The sequence below is a fragment of the Lineus longissimus genome, chromosome 14 (assembly GCF_910592395.1).
Source record: "Lineus longissimus chromosome 14, tnLinLong1.2, whole genome shotgun sequence".
NCBI classification, from domain to species: Eukaryota; Metazoa; Nemertea; class Pilidiophora; order Heteronemertea; family Lineidae; genus Lineus; species Lineus longissimus.
The window spans coordinates 222,792-239,365 of NC_088321.1; the positions used below are offsets into that span (position 1 = coordinate 222,792).

General features: G+C 44.1%; 1 protein-coding gene and 1 long non-coding RNA gene across 2 annotated transcripts in view; one reads left to right on the forward strand and one right to left on the reverse strand.

The window, feature by feature from the left end:
- LOC135499134 (uncharacterized) overlaps positions 1–16,574 on the forward strand; it is a 54,731-nt gene that overhangs the window by 32,635 nt on the left and 5,522 nt on the right. The window lies entirely within an intron of this gene.
- LOC135499095 (uncharacterized) lies at positions 7,102–9,710 on the reverse strand. The gene is made up of 3 exons (XR_010449229.1): positions 9,591–9,710; positions 8,314–8,410; positions 7,102–7,987 (listed from the first exon to the last, which is right to left on the reverse strand). It is a non-coding gene; the product is annotated as an uncharacterized LOC135499095 (long non-coding RNA).

The window sequence follows — 16,574 nt, forward strand, 5'->3', positions numbered from 1 at the left end:
AGGCACAGCCTGTCTGTTAAATAGGTTCATCTCTGGCTTGTTTTTTTAACATGTTTAACGGTTAGAATATCAATAGCCACTAATACAATGTAATTATTAAATATTGATGATGACGAGCTGGCGAGGATGTTAGCATTTCTTTGAGATTTCCTTCTTTTGAGTTTTATGGGCCGTTCTCACCTGGTCGAAGCCACGACAAGATTTTAAAAGAGTTTTATTTCAGACTTGGTGCGTAATGTACATAATAATGTCCATTCTTCACAAAATTCTCAGTTAAAATCTTAACAAAGAATCCGCCCTCGATATAAATCCGCGATCCCGCACATTACATTTGTTTGGCCTTACCGGTTTAGGCCCGTCAATCCCATGCAACCTGTTTCATGGGGGTCGATGTTATAAGATTAACACGGTAAACCCTTTGATAAGACAGTAGAACAATGGGATTTCAGGTGCGAGCGGGCTTTGTTCACAGAGAGTAGACCGCGTATTGAACCAGATCTGGATTTTCTCTACTGCGAGATGAGGGGTAAGGCCATGGTTACCGTTGAGGTTCGAAAATCTTCCCAAGATTGGCGAAAACAGAAACGGTTAACAGTATTTTTACGTTCTTAGTCCAAAAGAAACTAACAGAGACAACGAAAAGGTTTGCTTCATCACAACACCAGTAATATGATAGAAGAAACTGGACACCAACCTCTCTGCCTTGTTAGCTCAACTCTCAGCGCCGCGGAAGGGCTAATTCACTTCAACTCATCAGCACTTTCCCGAGAAAGAAGAAGGGCCTGGGGACATTCTGTGAGATCTTTGCGGCAATGGGGTGATTGTTAAGGGTCGGAGATTTACTTGCCAATAATAGGAAAGTAAGGCACAGCGAGTAATCCACTAGCGATGTTCTATATACCATTTCACGAAAAAATGGCGCTCTTCGCCAAAGGAATCTTAAATCACATTGTTCGTTCATTGTCTGACATCGTCCGATTCTGAAAAAGTTAATATTTCTAGACACTTTTGGCTTCAGATGAAATATGAGAATTTGTTCAAAGATTTCATTTTCTGTGCGAAATTGACTTTGCTTTGAAAACATTACCCGAGTGCCATAGAGTTGAAAAAGTGACATCGTGAATCACATGTGGCCTGCTCTTTGGAAATGACTTGTTCGTTCTCAAAGTGACACGTGACAAGTGAAAACGTGACCTCGATGTAAACCATGAAGGTCAAGTCTTGGGGTTGAGAAAGTGTTAGGTGTTGGTGTAGTGTTCGTGTAGGAGGCCTACCCCAACCCCAACACCGAGCTTGGGTTGGACATCGGTGTAACACTTCGAGCAACACCAGGGTGACACCAGGTGTAAGGTCCCGGTAGGTCTAACACCGGTGAGTTGACTAGGTGTTTGAGTTCACGCCATCTTGTTTTCTCGCTTCAACCAAAAAAAGACAATTTTACCCTTATTGGCGATTATTTTCGAGCCCTAAGTGAGATGTGAGACCACCAGGATTTTTGTGAAGACTGCCGATTTCGATGTGACAGTGGGTGGAACATTTCAGTATCTTTACTGAGCCTCATCAACCAAGGGCGGCGAATTTCTATACCCACGTGCAACAACATGTGTGAGGTGTGGTTTAGAGAACCCCGTTTATAACCAGTGTAAGTGTAGGTACTGCATTAGCTGTAGAGTAACCAAGGCAGATCACACCTAACAACCTTGAACCTTCAAGTAAACAAGGGAACTGGAGAGATGACCCCATCGTTGAATATGACCATCGCCACTCAGCAGCAACTCAATTTCTGCTGGTGAAGGACGGTTGGTTGTAACACCAAGGATGACGCTGGTCGTGTTAGTGCTAAGGGGGATTAACGTCACCACTCGTGTCAGACGCGATAACATTTGGTCAAGGGTCCATTGGACTTGTCAGTCTAAGTTTTAACAAATCCAGATAAAGTCTTACTTGTCAGACTTATCCAGAAGACGAAAAGGTTTAATGATTGTGGAAAAGGATTAGAAACTCTGTCGCCTTACTTGAACGGTAACTCAGATGACATCTGACCTGAAAGACTAATCCAGAAGACGTAAAGAAATAGACATATTCATGGTTTAAGGTTCCTGTCACGTGATCAGCCAGGTAGCCTTCTAATGCATCGTGTTGTACTGCATTACCTGATGCACTAGGAGAGCCTCGCTACCTGCTGCTGGTGGAGCGAATTGCAGGTTCGCAGTCGGTCTTTTCAGTGAAGACCCAGGTTAACGATGTACCACACGCTACAATGTGACCAATAGCACCTATGATTAACTTAGTTTCTGCTGGACAAGGTTTGGTGCCTCTGAGTAACTAAGCTTAGCATCCGTGTCTGATAGGATTCTTATCACTATACATGTCTAAGGGGATAAGGGTTCAACACCTCTATGTCCTGAGGATTCGCCCTAGGTCGAAATAAGAGAGAGATTTTGGCATACGTTGCTATCATTGGCAGAAAATTCGCGACAATTAGATGATTGATTATCAACACTCTCTTATATCTGACAGACTCTGTCTAAAGGCAGCCCCTCCGACGCCAGCAAGTAATCGCTTTTTATCCAAGAGGTATTGACGACTCCGGCCTATACACAACCATATGTCACATGCCGACGGAATATACTTGGGCCGGACACTTTTTCAAGGGGGGACATATTGACTGCTACACCGACATTGGTTCGAATTACACTATACCATCAGCACAGAGAAACACACAGAGTACACATCACCTCGTGTGGGATGCCTCTCACTTTATTGGTCATAGTCTCGCGAGACTTGACGTGAATTGGATAATGTTGGTGGTGTTTGTCAATCTGATGTGGTTAGATATTCATAGTGTGAGGGTGTTATCTTATTACCTGAGAAGTCCCCCGGTGGCTGGTGGTATCGGGGATGGTTTACTACTGGCCAGTTTGGACTGAGGCGACCGGACTGGTGGAATTACCAAGGTTCATTTCGTTTGTTTGCCCATGCCGAATTTGGTCTCGAAAGCTGTTCGTGGGGGTCGCGGTTATCAAGCCTTGCCCTGATGACCCTTTGATAAGACTCTCGAACAATGGGAATTTAGGTCGAGGCGCGAGCGGGCTTTGCTTAAAGACAATAGACCGTGTATTGGGCTAGACCTGAAGTCATTTAGGTCGAGGTGCGAGCGGGCTTTGTTTAAAGACAAGAGACCGTGTATTGGGCCGGGTCCGAATTCCTTATTGCGAGGTAATAAGGTAACTTGTCGTTTTGAGCGATGACTGGCAGCCAATATGGTTCCCATCCTGATCAAATACAAATGAAATCACAAAAACGCAATTAAACGACAACAATGAATAAGTTATAATCCAATGTTTATTGTCGCTATGATTGAATGACATCTCCGCGTAATAATTCACAGCAGCCACTCGTAGTGTTTACATCGCCGCTAACAATTCAATTCTCGCAAAAGCTCGCTGTCAAGTGGTTCTCGTTCTGCGTGTCATTTTGTTCATTCAGTTTTAACCTCCTTCTGTCAAGTCTATTAAATCTCGACTAAATTTTTCTCTATCCCTTGGAGACTCCGATGTCTTCTCGGGATAGGTGGCCGTTTTCGAGCAACAACACCACGAAGACTTCTCATAGGAATTGTCAGAATATGCTCGAAGATCTTATTAATTCATGTTGACGATCGAAAGAGCCAATCAGATTGCTCAGATTAAATGACGTCATGGGTTGGATAAGTTGATGAACACACAACCAGCAGCTAGAGATATGATGCTCCGATGATGCCCGCCGTGGGTAGAACGAATCAACCATCCCATTCTCGGTCGAGTTACGACAGTAGCCTTCCCCATACGGGCGTCTCTCAGCTGAGGTGTGAATCATTCTACTGTGACTATCCTACCATAACCTCGCAGTTAAACACAAACAGGCTTAGCCCTGTAAACGTTCTATTGTCTTTAAACAAAGCCAACTCCAACCTTGGCCTCAATTCCCATTGTTCTACTCACAATCTTATCAAAGGACCATCGAGGCAAATCTTGATTAAATCGACCGCAAGAAACAACTTCCATGGCGGTCAAGGCAAATAAACGTAATGACCCGTGTGGCATTTCCCGGATTCGAACCCCGAACCTTTAGATTGCGAGTACGGCTCCCAGGCCAGTAAAGCACCTCACGCTACCGCTGAAGTCTTAGGACAGCAACCTTACTTATGTTATCACCATCACTCAATTAAGTGGATGTGATGATTCTGGAGCTGGTTAATGCGATGAGACAGTCAGGCAAATATCGTTAGTGTTGCTGTGGCCTGATGGGCTATGCTCACTGATGGCGTGCGCGCCAGGAGAAATCTGTTGAGAATACTAGCTTGCGTTTCTTTCATTCTGCTCTGGGGCAGAAGTTTACACTTGCCTCCAAAGTATGTCCAAACCACACGTTAAGACGCTGTGATAGGAGCGTTTACACGGCACCAAACCGATGGCGATTAATCCGATTCGGTCTAGTTTGGTTTGCCGGGGAAAGGCGCGCCAGTCTGATCTTATCTTCATGTGATTTGATGTGGTATGGTCAGGTTCGATGTGGTTAAAAAGTGGACTCTTTCTACTTTTGGTCCGTAATTTTCTAGGACTAAGTCATTCATGACGTCGTGGGCGATATGATCTGGTCTGGTGTGCTTGGTTTGGTCCAGAGTAAACAGCCGCATTGACCATGTATGGAGTCAACAACGGAACACGTCACAGTGTACGGAACACGTCACAGTGTACGGAACACGTCACAGCGTACGGAACACGTCACAGTGTACGGAACACGTCACAGTGCACGGAACACGTCACAGTGTACGGAACACGTCACAGTGTACGGAACACGTCACAGCGTACGGAACACGTCACAGTGTACGGAACACGTCACAGTGCACGGAACACGTCACAGTGCACGGAACACGTCACAGTGCACGGAACACGTCACAGTGCACGGAACACGTCACAGTGCACGGAACACGTCACAGTGTACGGAACACGTCACAGTGTACGGAACACGTCACAGTGTACGGAACACGTCACAGCGTACGGAACACGTCACAGTGTACGGAACACGTCACAGTGCACGGAACACGTCACAGTGCACGGAACACGTCACAGTGGACGGAACACGTCACAGTGTACGGAACACGTCACAGTGTACGGAACACGTCACAGTGTGTTAGCAACACGTGACATCTTTGGTGAAGCATCTCAAACAAGTCCAGCTGATCTCAATGTGGGCGTCAAATGCCTTTTGTCAATTCTACTTTATATCTCCTTATTTCTCATCGCACGGCCATGAAAGTTCCATAGGTGCGATCACTCTGAGGTTTAATGGAAAAAGAGGATGGTTCCTTATGGTATTCGCCGTGAAAGGCCTGGCATACTTCTATATCAAGGAGTACGCACTTGTGCCCACGTAACGCTCAGATATATCTGAAAACATTCACTTAAATAATGTGATAAGGTCGTATGTCAATGGATCACTTCATCAACCTTTCCTCGGAGGCGCCATTTCTTTCATTGTGTTTTTATCGCTGGAGGTTTGTAAGTCGAGTGGCTCACCACGTGTTATCAAGAATAACGCTGAAACACCCACCAAACGAGAGGTTTAATCAGTGGCTAATACCTGCCAGTTAAATCGCGTCGGCGGACTAGTGAATCTGTGGTAATTGACAATCACGAAGCATGCATATATGTGGGCTTGTATTAACCTTCCTTTGAATATTACAAGCCACTGCACAGTCAACAAATCCAAGTCGTGATATATGAATTACGACCACTTTCTGCTTATTTGTGAAGTTTATCCTTTCGTAGGAGACGCATGGCAAACCTTCCCAAGTAACCCACTGATAATCAATCATTCCGTCTGTTTAGCGATATGAGGTTCGTTTCCTTGCGATCGATTTCTGAAGACTAATATGGATGAGACATGTCCGCGGATCAGGATTAAGATGTTTCCACATTGTTGCATGTATGTGCATTAATCATTTGATAGAATGACAGAATATTATATATACATGTACCAGTTAACCCTCTTGCATTCAGTCATGACATGTTCCATGTATGCGTGTTGATTGTTCTGGTGCGTCATTCCGTCCCATAGCAGGCAGTTGAAAGACACCAGTCTTTGCCCAATACACGGTCTATTGTCTTTAAACAAAGACCGCTCGCACCTCGGCCTTAATCTCCATGGTCTATTATCTTATATCAAAAGGTCATCAGAGCAAATCTTGTTAACATCTACCACTACGAAACATGGTCTTTCGAGGACAAATCACAACCAGAATGAAGAGACAAGTTCACTCTAACTTGGGCGACTGGTCTCACATCCATCAGGCATAAAAACGTTGGTTCTGTGGTGGGCCCGTACTCGGAATATTCATGAGAACGCCTTTAACGCCACTTTTACCGATAGGGGGACATGGGCCGCTTCACCGCTGTATAATCTCCAGTGTTTTCATAACTGAAGCCCCACATTTCAAACAAGGAGTTGTCGCCAATCCTTTTGAGGTCTGTTTGAATATTCTCTGTAACCGATCGTCACTGACACAACTCAGTCAATATTTGAAATCAATATCAACATCATGTTCTGTCTAAAAGCTTGAGGTTGATTGCTCTGCTTGTTGACACACACTGAAACACTTTGAGAATATTTGGTAGGTAAAAGGAAAAGACTAAAGTGGATCTCAACCTTCTCAACCGCAGAGAAAGCCATTTCTTCCAGGAAAATAATTTCACCAATTTATTTCTGGTCGCAGTATTGATGAATATGAATATTAATTAGTTTGAAAGATATTTGAATGTAATCAAACTTGTCACGTGTCATTCAATCAAGGATGAACTTGACACCTGCACAAGAGCGACTACGTGCGATTCACGTCGATCTCACTTTTGACTTCTCTCGGTGCGTTATGTTTTGAAGCTGAAGCCAATCAACGACCATGTTCGTGACACGTGACACGTCAGGCTGCCGCCCACCCACTCAAGCAGCGCATTTCTGAGTCTGCCTCGTGATTGGCCGAAAGTGGCTACACACTGTGGCCACCTATTCGGAGCGTTCATTATACGTAAGGACAGCGTAGATCACAGATTTTGATCGCTTTCAAACACGAAATTTATTGAAATTTATTCAAGTATTGGATTTAATCTGCTGAGTGCATAATAAAGATCAAGTTTGTGTAGTTTATGAATAGGACAGACAACTCATATGACATGTTAGGCTGCCCTGAACTGATCAGTTTATTCCAAAGTGAAGATCGTGCCAAGACAAAGTCCCAGCAGTGGGCGATAATGCGCCACATTGTACGATGATATTAGGCCAGTGACATGAGAAACACGACATCGTGACAATGTGAATCGTATTTGAATCCGACCGCAAATGTCGCAATGGCCGACGAGGATGTTCAATCTCAAATGAAAATTGTCTCCATTGTCAAATGTTGTCATGGATCATGAACGGGGCCTTATGATGAAATGTACAAACAACAACCTTTCTTGTGAAACTTTCCATTCGTTATTTGATATATGTTCAGGACAAATTCAAATATTCATCTTACTGACACAATGGTGTCTTGATCTGTCGATATACAAACATTATTGAGAGATGTTTTACACAAGATTGTTCCAACAAGAAGATCAGCAGGCTCTAACTCCGGCAACAGGTGGCACGCGTACCGGTGTAGCAATTTTGAATGTTCATCTGGAAAAAGGGTCCTTCACAATTCATTGTTGTCAGGCGAAGGTATGGGTCTACTGAGACTCTTGACCTTCAAGCGCAAATCAATCATTCTTTCCCGGAACACTCTATCCTAGGGCATTTAAAACTGTTACACGTATTCATCCTGATATACGAGTGCCCTTGGACCACAGTTAACATTCGTCTCCATGGCGGCCTCGTCCCGTGGGTTGGAGAAGTAGGACAGGGGACTTGTTACATCGATGGAATGATGCCGCGAGTCAGTCGCGAGGAATGCAATTGGTCATTCTATCTGAAGATAAAGTTAAATATGTAAGATTTGTTTTGCGGGGGGGGGGCTGCCCAGGAGCACACTGGCAGATTAAGGATAATAAAAACTATGGTGCAATCTTCATTTACCATCTGCTTGCCTTCAAGACCATCATCCATCTAGTTTGATGCGTGCCGCCATGATTGCACGATTGGATCAGAGTCCATCATTACGTTACACAGTGCATCATTTGGAAGTTACTTTTGCTTGCATTAGGATATGCAATTGGATCTCCACTATATTTCTCATTCAAATGAAGTGGGTATCTAAGTATGAAAACTTTGTACGCAATTTCGTCGTATTCTTACCGGTGCAAACTTAGCACTGCGTCCTCGTCCTTGTGCAGACTGACACCAACCATTCTCGCTATCACATCTCATAGACCGGCCTCATGGTACATCACCGCTGAAATGACGAGACAAATAAAGGTTAAGGACAGAGTCAAGATCAATATTTCCTTTTAATCATTTTAAAAAGGCATATTGTCCGGTTAGACAATCACAATGTGAATTTTGATGTTGAGTACTTGATTCCAGCCAGTAATGCACGGTGCCCGCTGATGGGCTCCCAAAATCTGCACAACACCAAGTAGCAATACTCATGCTAGGTCCTTATGCCCTTAAATCGGAGGAGGCCCTATGACAAACTTTAGACTAGAAGCATCTCCAACCACCACAGCGTCTTTCCTCAGTCAAGTTATTAGTTACCATCGTATGCCTTAGAGGGGGCAGATGGAACTGTTTAAACAAGAAGTCTCTCCAACAGCCACAAGTATCTCTTCAAAAACATCTCAGCAACACGTTCGACCCAGGTAATCTGTCAGCTGGCTGACGAGTAGGTTGGGAATTGTGTGTGATCAGTTCTCTTAAAGACGCCCACGACAAGGATTAAAATCTTGTGTTTAACTTTATAGGCTAACAAATGCAAACACTTCCAATGAACCCCCTACAAGAGACGAGTGGCTCTTCGTCTCTCCGACTTTGACACCCTACTGCGAACATATCAATAGATCAGCCAGCGGTCCTTGGTGTCGCCGCGTGGGATACGCCCAGTGGAATTGTTTGCAAAAGTCAGGGAACCACGATCTGACATCCATAACCAGCGTATTCCCTATTCATGCCAGTTATAGTCGGGTGCTACACCGCAGTCGGGATCGTGGAGCCAAATGAATAATTGTTTAGATTTGAAATGCATTATTAAATGATATGACATACAAGGTACAACGGTCGCAAGCCACATCAATCACAAAAATAGACAAGTCCCGCCTTACCAAAAATAACACCGGCAAAATTATATTAGCACTTCGAGACCATCAACATCATCGTAGATGTGGCTCTGTGACCAAGACTTGGGTCTTTAATTTGTGAGGGCATGGTTAGAGTTGGCAATTGATATCGCCAGTGAGCATGTACATGTACATGAAATACAGTGATGCACATGATCCGTGTAGTAAGCCTTTGTCTCGCTTGCGACTGGAGTTTCTTACTGCGCAGTTCATTCTCTGCCCGATTGCACGACTTTTACTAAAATAAAAACCTATTAAAACCAATCAAGACCAATACGAAGCATAGATACCTCGCCCTACCTTCTGCTGCAGCAGTTTTGACTTGATTACCGAAATCTCGAAGGCATTTTACGTTTGAAATCGGAGAAAGTGTTCCGATGATCTTCTACGCAGTTCACACTCCAACTGACTGGCGTTCAAATCAACCGCGACCGATCATGACCGAAGACAATACATTTCGCGTCACACCATCCGGGCACTACCCCGCTACCAGGCTTAGCGTACACATTAGGTTTCATGAGTTAACGAGAGTCCTTTGTTCTGTCAAAGGATCAATTAACTGGTATTGTCAAAAATGTGGGATTGGCCTAGCATACATACATGTGTATGCGTACTGAGCTGTGGTCACGGAAAGACATTAGGCAGGTTTCGCGAACCAAACGAAGAGGTACAAACGGCGAAGTTTGCGTCATGTAAATGCATTTGATCGACGAATGTTTAACATTTCTCCGATTGCTTTTCCTACCAAATATAACAGTTCCGTTGGTCGTCGTTCGCCCGGCTAGCGACACCTGCCGAATGTCACAATCGTACGACATATGATTGTCAAGTTTGATGAACTAGACTCATATGCAGTCCATATCGTCATCCTGGTTCTCCTGTGTCTATCGTTGGACAAGACGAGGCCGGCCCATTGCGTCCAGAGTGTATCAGTAGAAATGCAGCGATTTTGATATTAGAATACTAGCCTTGTGACATGGAACTTGAAATACTAGCATTATATTCTGCAGCAAGTTTTTTTATGATTCTGTGATTCATTCTTCATTTTGCTCCTGCTCTTCAAAGCACTTGCCCCTACTCACATACGACCCCGGGCGATGCCTGAGGTCCGAGGACATTGTTTCCTGCTGATCAGAAGAATCGCCTGTAGACGTACTGTGGCAGGACTTTCCTTGTCGAAGCGGTGAGGCTTTGGAATGAGCTCGGTGTTGACATTCAGAATGCTAAGACTGTTACCATTTTCAGGCGTGGGCGAATGACCCAACAACACCCGAAATTACCACTCCTTTTGAAGTTTATAATCAAGCAATCATATTCGATTGAATGCGTTACGGCATCGCGTTACATTGGGCGGTGGCTGTGAGAGTAAGATGGTGAAAAACACCTAAACTGCGAGAACCAGCTTAATTACGAATCACTTCAAAGGCATGCGATGAGATAACGGGCAACTATAAATAGAACGGCGCTGTAACCCAATTTGATAAGTGAACCTCGAGATCGAGAAAAATGTAAACTATACTATAATTACTATTCGAACCCCGTGATTTTATTGATATGCTAGGTTTGGACACGCGAAACTTGTCGTAATTATAGCATTGACGTTATTGATATGCCTGTATTGATGTTTTTCTGAATCATATTTGACAAACTGTAAACAATTTTGCGGGTGTTTTTTAATTTCGCGAATTTAGCGAATAATCAGAATTCGCGAAAGTAGAATTCACAAATTTGAATATTTTTGATCGAAAAATTAAAAATCGTTTGGGGTTTGGCAAGCCTTACGAAGAGGTTCATCCGAATGATGAAGATTGATGTAAATGTATGGATATCATATATTTATAAAAGGATGTTTGTTTTTTGAAAGGTTCTCCGATTCCTCGCAAGGCGAAGCGAAACCCAACCTGCTTCGACCCATTTCATACCAACTCAACCCGTCTCAACAATAATATATGGTCAACACCAGGCTTAAACAAACTCCAATAGAAAACAAAACATTGTTACCATGGTGTTTAAGAGAAGGTAGCATCAGACTAGTGTGTAACACTGGGCCATATTTTCACAATATTCTTTCATCTTAAACTACAGAAATCCTTTCGTAAAAAGCCTCGTGCTATATCGAGGCGACTAATACCGTGATATGGACCAGAGGTGCCTAGTTGTAAACAATGCCTTCCTTTGATGGTAGTCGCAGAATGTCAAAAGTAATGATCAAGCTGTGTCGAGGGTAGTTCGGAGGTCATGAGGGATGTTACTCATATCAAGGACATCCTTTTAACGGATTGCATTGATATGACACAGTCACGTGGATCACGATCTGGAACCTTCCGCATCTCTTTAACACTGCGATTCCAAGAAAACCTAAGGAAGCCTGACGTCTGTTTGCTCTTCCCCGTGGGGGCTTTTCGACCACCATGAAAGATCTTTCGCTTGGGTTAAGGCCATCAAGATTTGCCCTGACGACCCTTTGATAAGACTGAATAACAATGAGACTTTAGGCCTGGGTGCGAGCAGGCTTTGAATAACTGTTTCTAGGAGTTTCAGTCAACCGCAGCTTTTGTGGGCTAATAATGAAGCCAGTGAATTGTTAAAAGTCGCTCGTTTAGGACTCGTCGTCTGGTAAGAGGTTAATGATGATGTGATCATGAAAACCATCTGTCAAAGGAATACTTGTAATTAGTCCAGGACAACAAGGTTACTGCATATCCCTTGACTCTCTTTAATGCTGGCAATCATGATAGCTTGGGGTCGCACTGGGTTGAAACAATCAGGCTCCCCGTGACGATGATTAAGATGCCGCGGATGCCATTTGCGAGTTCGTCGATGGATGCGTGATATCTACATTTTTGTGTGGTGTCAACGATGAGTCAGATGGTTAAGATACTCTTTGAGTGAAGGACACGGCAGACTTCCAATGCCAGCAGTACAGACACAAGTCCTCATCCTACAAGACTGGCCCCTGCAGCAGGATTTGCCACAGAAATTCTGGCCCGTAGACACCAATGTCTAGGGAAAACTGGGGAACGCAGCACGACCTTGAAGCGACGAGCCGATTCATCTCCGCCACAGGACGGAAGTTATACTTTGGGGAGGTTGAACACAGAAGAAGACGAAGCCGTTCATACAATTACACAACTGATGTTTACAGGTTGGGAGAAAAGGGAGAAGGTGCGATAGACTCTAACCCATATGTCAATGTATGTTAATTTGTTCTTGCCGCGTAAGACCCATCGACGACCCATTCATTATAAGTCACTCTGCAAGCGATACTTCTGGTGCTAGAGTTCCGGCTGAGACACCTCCACTTTCTAACTTAGAGTGTGGGAGTGCCGAATGACTTTGTATCATCATCCAAGGATTTCCGTTTTCGTCATTGAACACCATAACTAGAAAGGTGACTGGCCAATGTATCAGTAACGGGGAGTGAGTGGTGTGGGCTGGAAATATCATCATCAAGGCGATATCTCTGTTGATTCCTGATGACAGGTGCGAAACTAACCAAGTTGTCCTTCAGAATGACACCCTTCAATAATTGGCTGATGCCATAAATGTGTGACTATTATCGCACTAAATGTCACAGCTGTCAATTAGTTCTGCCTCTTATTGTGATCGAATTGATCATCCCGTCAATCACTTGGCTCTGGTAAACGGGGACCGAAATCAGTGTCCTTTATAAAGAGTTTGCGGAATGTTCTTGGAGTAATTGTCCTCGGCTTCCTTGTGGAGCTTGCACTGGTTGTATTAAGGAAGGAAGAGTAACTTGACTACATCACCTTTTATATATTTGACTCATTTTGTCGGTAATGTTTTAAATAATTATATCTCTAGAAGTCGTAGTCATTTCCATCAGACCTCTGCACAACCATCACCGGTGTAACATCTGTGGTTGTTTCCCATGTGTCAGTGTTTCCAAACAATAGGCAGCTAGAGAGACCATGACTTTTCAATAGGGGGAAACACAGAAAAACTTGTCAATCTATCTTTTAGCGTTCCCAAACAATGAGGGGAAACACTCAAAAATAGAAACACTCAAAAACATTACACCGGCATCGACACCAGAATGTTTTCAATCGGTATTTATCGGAAACGTTCGGGCAGTCTCCGATACCTCTTCTCGACAGGTCTTTTTGAGCATTGATTTTTATCAAAGTATTTGTCCCAGGATACCACTACACAGTTCATTGTTATCTCAGCCCTCTAGCGGATGCGGAAAGAACTTTTATTTCTCAAAGACCCTGGTGGGATTCGAACCAGCGCAAAAAGCAAATCACAACCGGGTCAGCGCCTCAGACCACCGCGCTACCGACGCACACTTGACAGTGGGAGAGCGGTAGCCGCTACATATTCAGCACGGTTCAGCAGTTCAATGTGCTCATGACGTGACGCGAGCAAATTCCACGGGCGCCGGGGGGAAGTTTCAGATTTGTAATGTTAATATCAATGCTATATTGTATGACATTCCGAGGATCAAGGCCAATTTCAGCAGTCCTTCAAAATAGCGGCCATGACGGTCACTGACCGGCGGCCATGACGGTCGCTGACCGGCGGCCATGACGGTCGTTGACCGGCGGCCATGACGGTCGCTGACCGGCGGCCATGACGGTCGTTGACCGATGTTGTAGATGTGTCCATTACGCGCTAATTGTCGTCAAAGAACAATTAGTGAGGTCTTTGTTGTGTTAGTATTGACACTGCTCACTCAATCACTCTTAGTTAGCTGTCGGTGGCGACATTGATGGTCGGTTGTCAGGCATATGTCACGTGCTGTTAATGACAGTAAGGAGAATGGGAATGGACTATATATGGAGCGTTTCGCATCAGCTTTTCAGGTCCACTTTATTCCTTGCCTCTAAAAGGTTGAAGTGCGTGCTCTAGGTAGTAATGGAGGGATTGGAGTTAGTATTCGGTAAGAGTTGTAACTGGGCTTGAATTGGGTTCATCTGACTGTGTCTCTGATGATAGTCGTTCACCATAACTCATGTCAAGACGAAGATTAAGGCAAACTTGCTTGTCCTTCGAGTCTATGAAGATGTCCTCAAGACGCGCACATCTTTCCGCAACGCCAACACTTATTAATCTAAATAGCAATAATCCCTTTCCTCCGGTGAACGCTTATGGATGCGTCTCCTTCCTGTAATACAGGAGATGCACATGACGTGCCTCGAATAGGTAATTAATGGCCTAATTGATAGTCTAATTAATGGTTGTCCCGCAGGAGAGAAGCATTAATCCAATCACTGGTCTGATCCGCCGTGATTGAGGGCTCAATCAACCCCTCAAGGGCGCGCGCCGTTCTCTCCAAGTTAATCTTGCACTGCAAGTTTCTCATCTACTTGATCATGTCGGTGTTTTTCTTGCGCCAAAAACTGGTTTGTCAAATTTCAAAGGGGTCGGTTCACGATACGACAGGGAGGACACGGTCTCCAAGGGGGGAGGGGTCGTCTGCAACCGCTTCTCCGGGTATGACATTAAGCTGTTACTCCATTCCAAAGTAACTTAATGGTAATTCGTAAGTTCCAAGTCACCCCGTTTCACTTCTGGTAATCTCAACCATACGTGCGTCTCTTTTAACAATCTCAGACGCTGACTTAGTGAGTCCCCGGTGATGACGATACGCTATCACAACCTCACACAGGCTTATCCGCTGGCATCAGCAGAAAATCAAGGTCATAACACTTAACATCGGTAGAATGCAAAACTATTTTCTCAAAATGTGTCGACTCTCTTAGTTATTCGGCTCAGAGGTGCCTTGCATCCGCATGATATTCACACAAGACGGAATTCCGCATATATGGAGGTACCAAAGTGAGTAATGTACATGTTACCCTCTCTTCCCTCTAGGGGTTGACTTCTATCATCAATTCAATTAATCTTACAAAGGCAGATTAGATTCAAGTGGCTAGGGAGTGATAGCATAGCCAAGAGGAGCTGGTTCCTGGTCGTGACGTAGCTATATGATCACTACCAACTCTGAACTTCACCTCACTGACAGAGACTACAACATTTAAAGATTTAATCCACTCCTCGATCTGGTTATTAAACGCTGCCTCAGTGACTTCCAATATCAAAATTCTAATGAAAAATAGTATGCATTCACCAGCGATCTCTCGTATGGTTGGTTCCTGTGAAGATTTGATATTTGAATCCGCAGGAATCAAAGCAATCCTTTATTAAAACCTGTACACAGTCGATCTTAAGTTGTGGACCTAACATGTCTCGGCGGAAGACGTTTCAAGTTTGCTTCAAGGACAGTCGTACTCTTGGAGAAGTTGAGGAGTATAAGATTATTAAAGCAGCTATTCTAACTTATATTTACCGTTGCCAGTTTCGCCCCCGTTAAGCTGTTTCGTAAGGGTCGGTGTTGTCAAGATTTTCGCTAATAACTTTTGGATAAGACAGTAGAACCATGGGAATTAACGCCTCTTACCAAGCCATATTGTATTCTGACAGGTTTTGGTGGATGTTTTTGTAGCAGCCATGACCGTCAATACCCCAGAGTTTAAAAGCGGAGGATGGAATATTTTGTTCCCCGGACATTCTGTCCTCGAACATTTCAAACTTCTACACCTGCCACAAATCGCTGAAGGTAGGATTCGTTCAAAATCGAGGATAACAGATGCGCGTTTTGTTTCTGTTCTACTGCTGGCCATATGCCTTGAAAGCCATTCATGATGTTGAAGTATATTTCAACCCAATCTCAACATCTGCATGAAGATTTATTTAGAAAGCTCTCAGGCTTTATCGGTGAAGGCGTTCAATAAGCACCAAAAACAGTTCTGTCGAAAGGTATTGCCGGTGTTTTCACCCTTATCCTCATGTTGAGGAAATGATGCCGAACTGGATGCATTGGCTGTCTCACGAAACACCGCGAGGGTAAAACTAACATTTACGGAAAAACATAGATTGTGGGCGAAACACTTGCTCCATCTCCGCGGCAGTGATAGTCGCCTCACCAAATACACGGCCTCAACTCAAACCCCTTTTGTTTAACATCAAATACAACGGTAATCTTATAAATATCGTCAGGTATACTAAGTAATACTGTCAAGTTCACGACACCTTCGTCAAAATAGATTCCCAATTGAGATTCCACAAGATGCGCGGCTACGCTATGTCCACATCGCAATCAGACGAAACGCCTAATTTCGTTCATCCAGGTCAACGAGGTTAGACCCTTCCATGGCTTGTCTACAATATATTGGGAAACTGTACGGACCAGTTCAATAAGCTTAGGTGAACCGAATAGGTAATTCCTTGTCCAGATATCGGCGATATGACCACTTAATT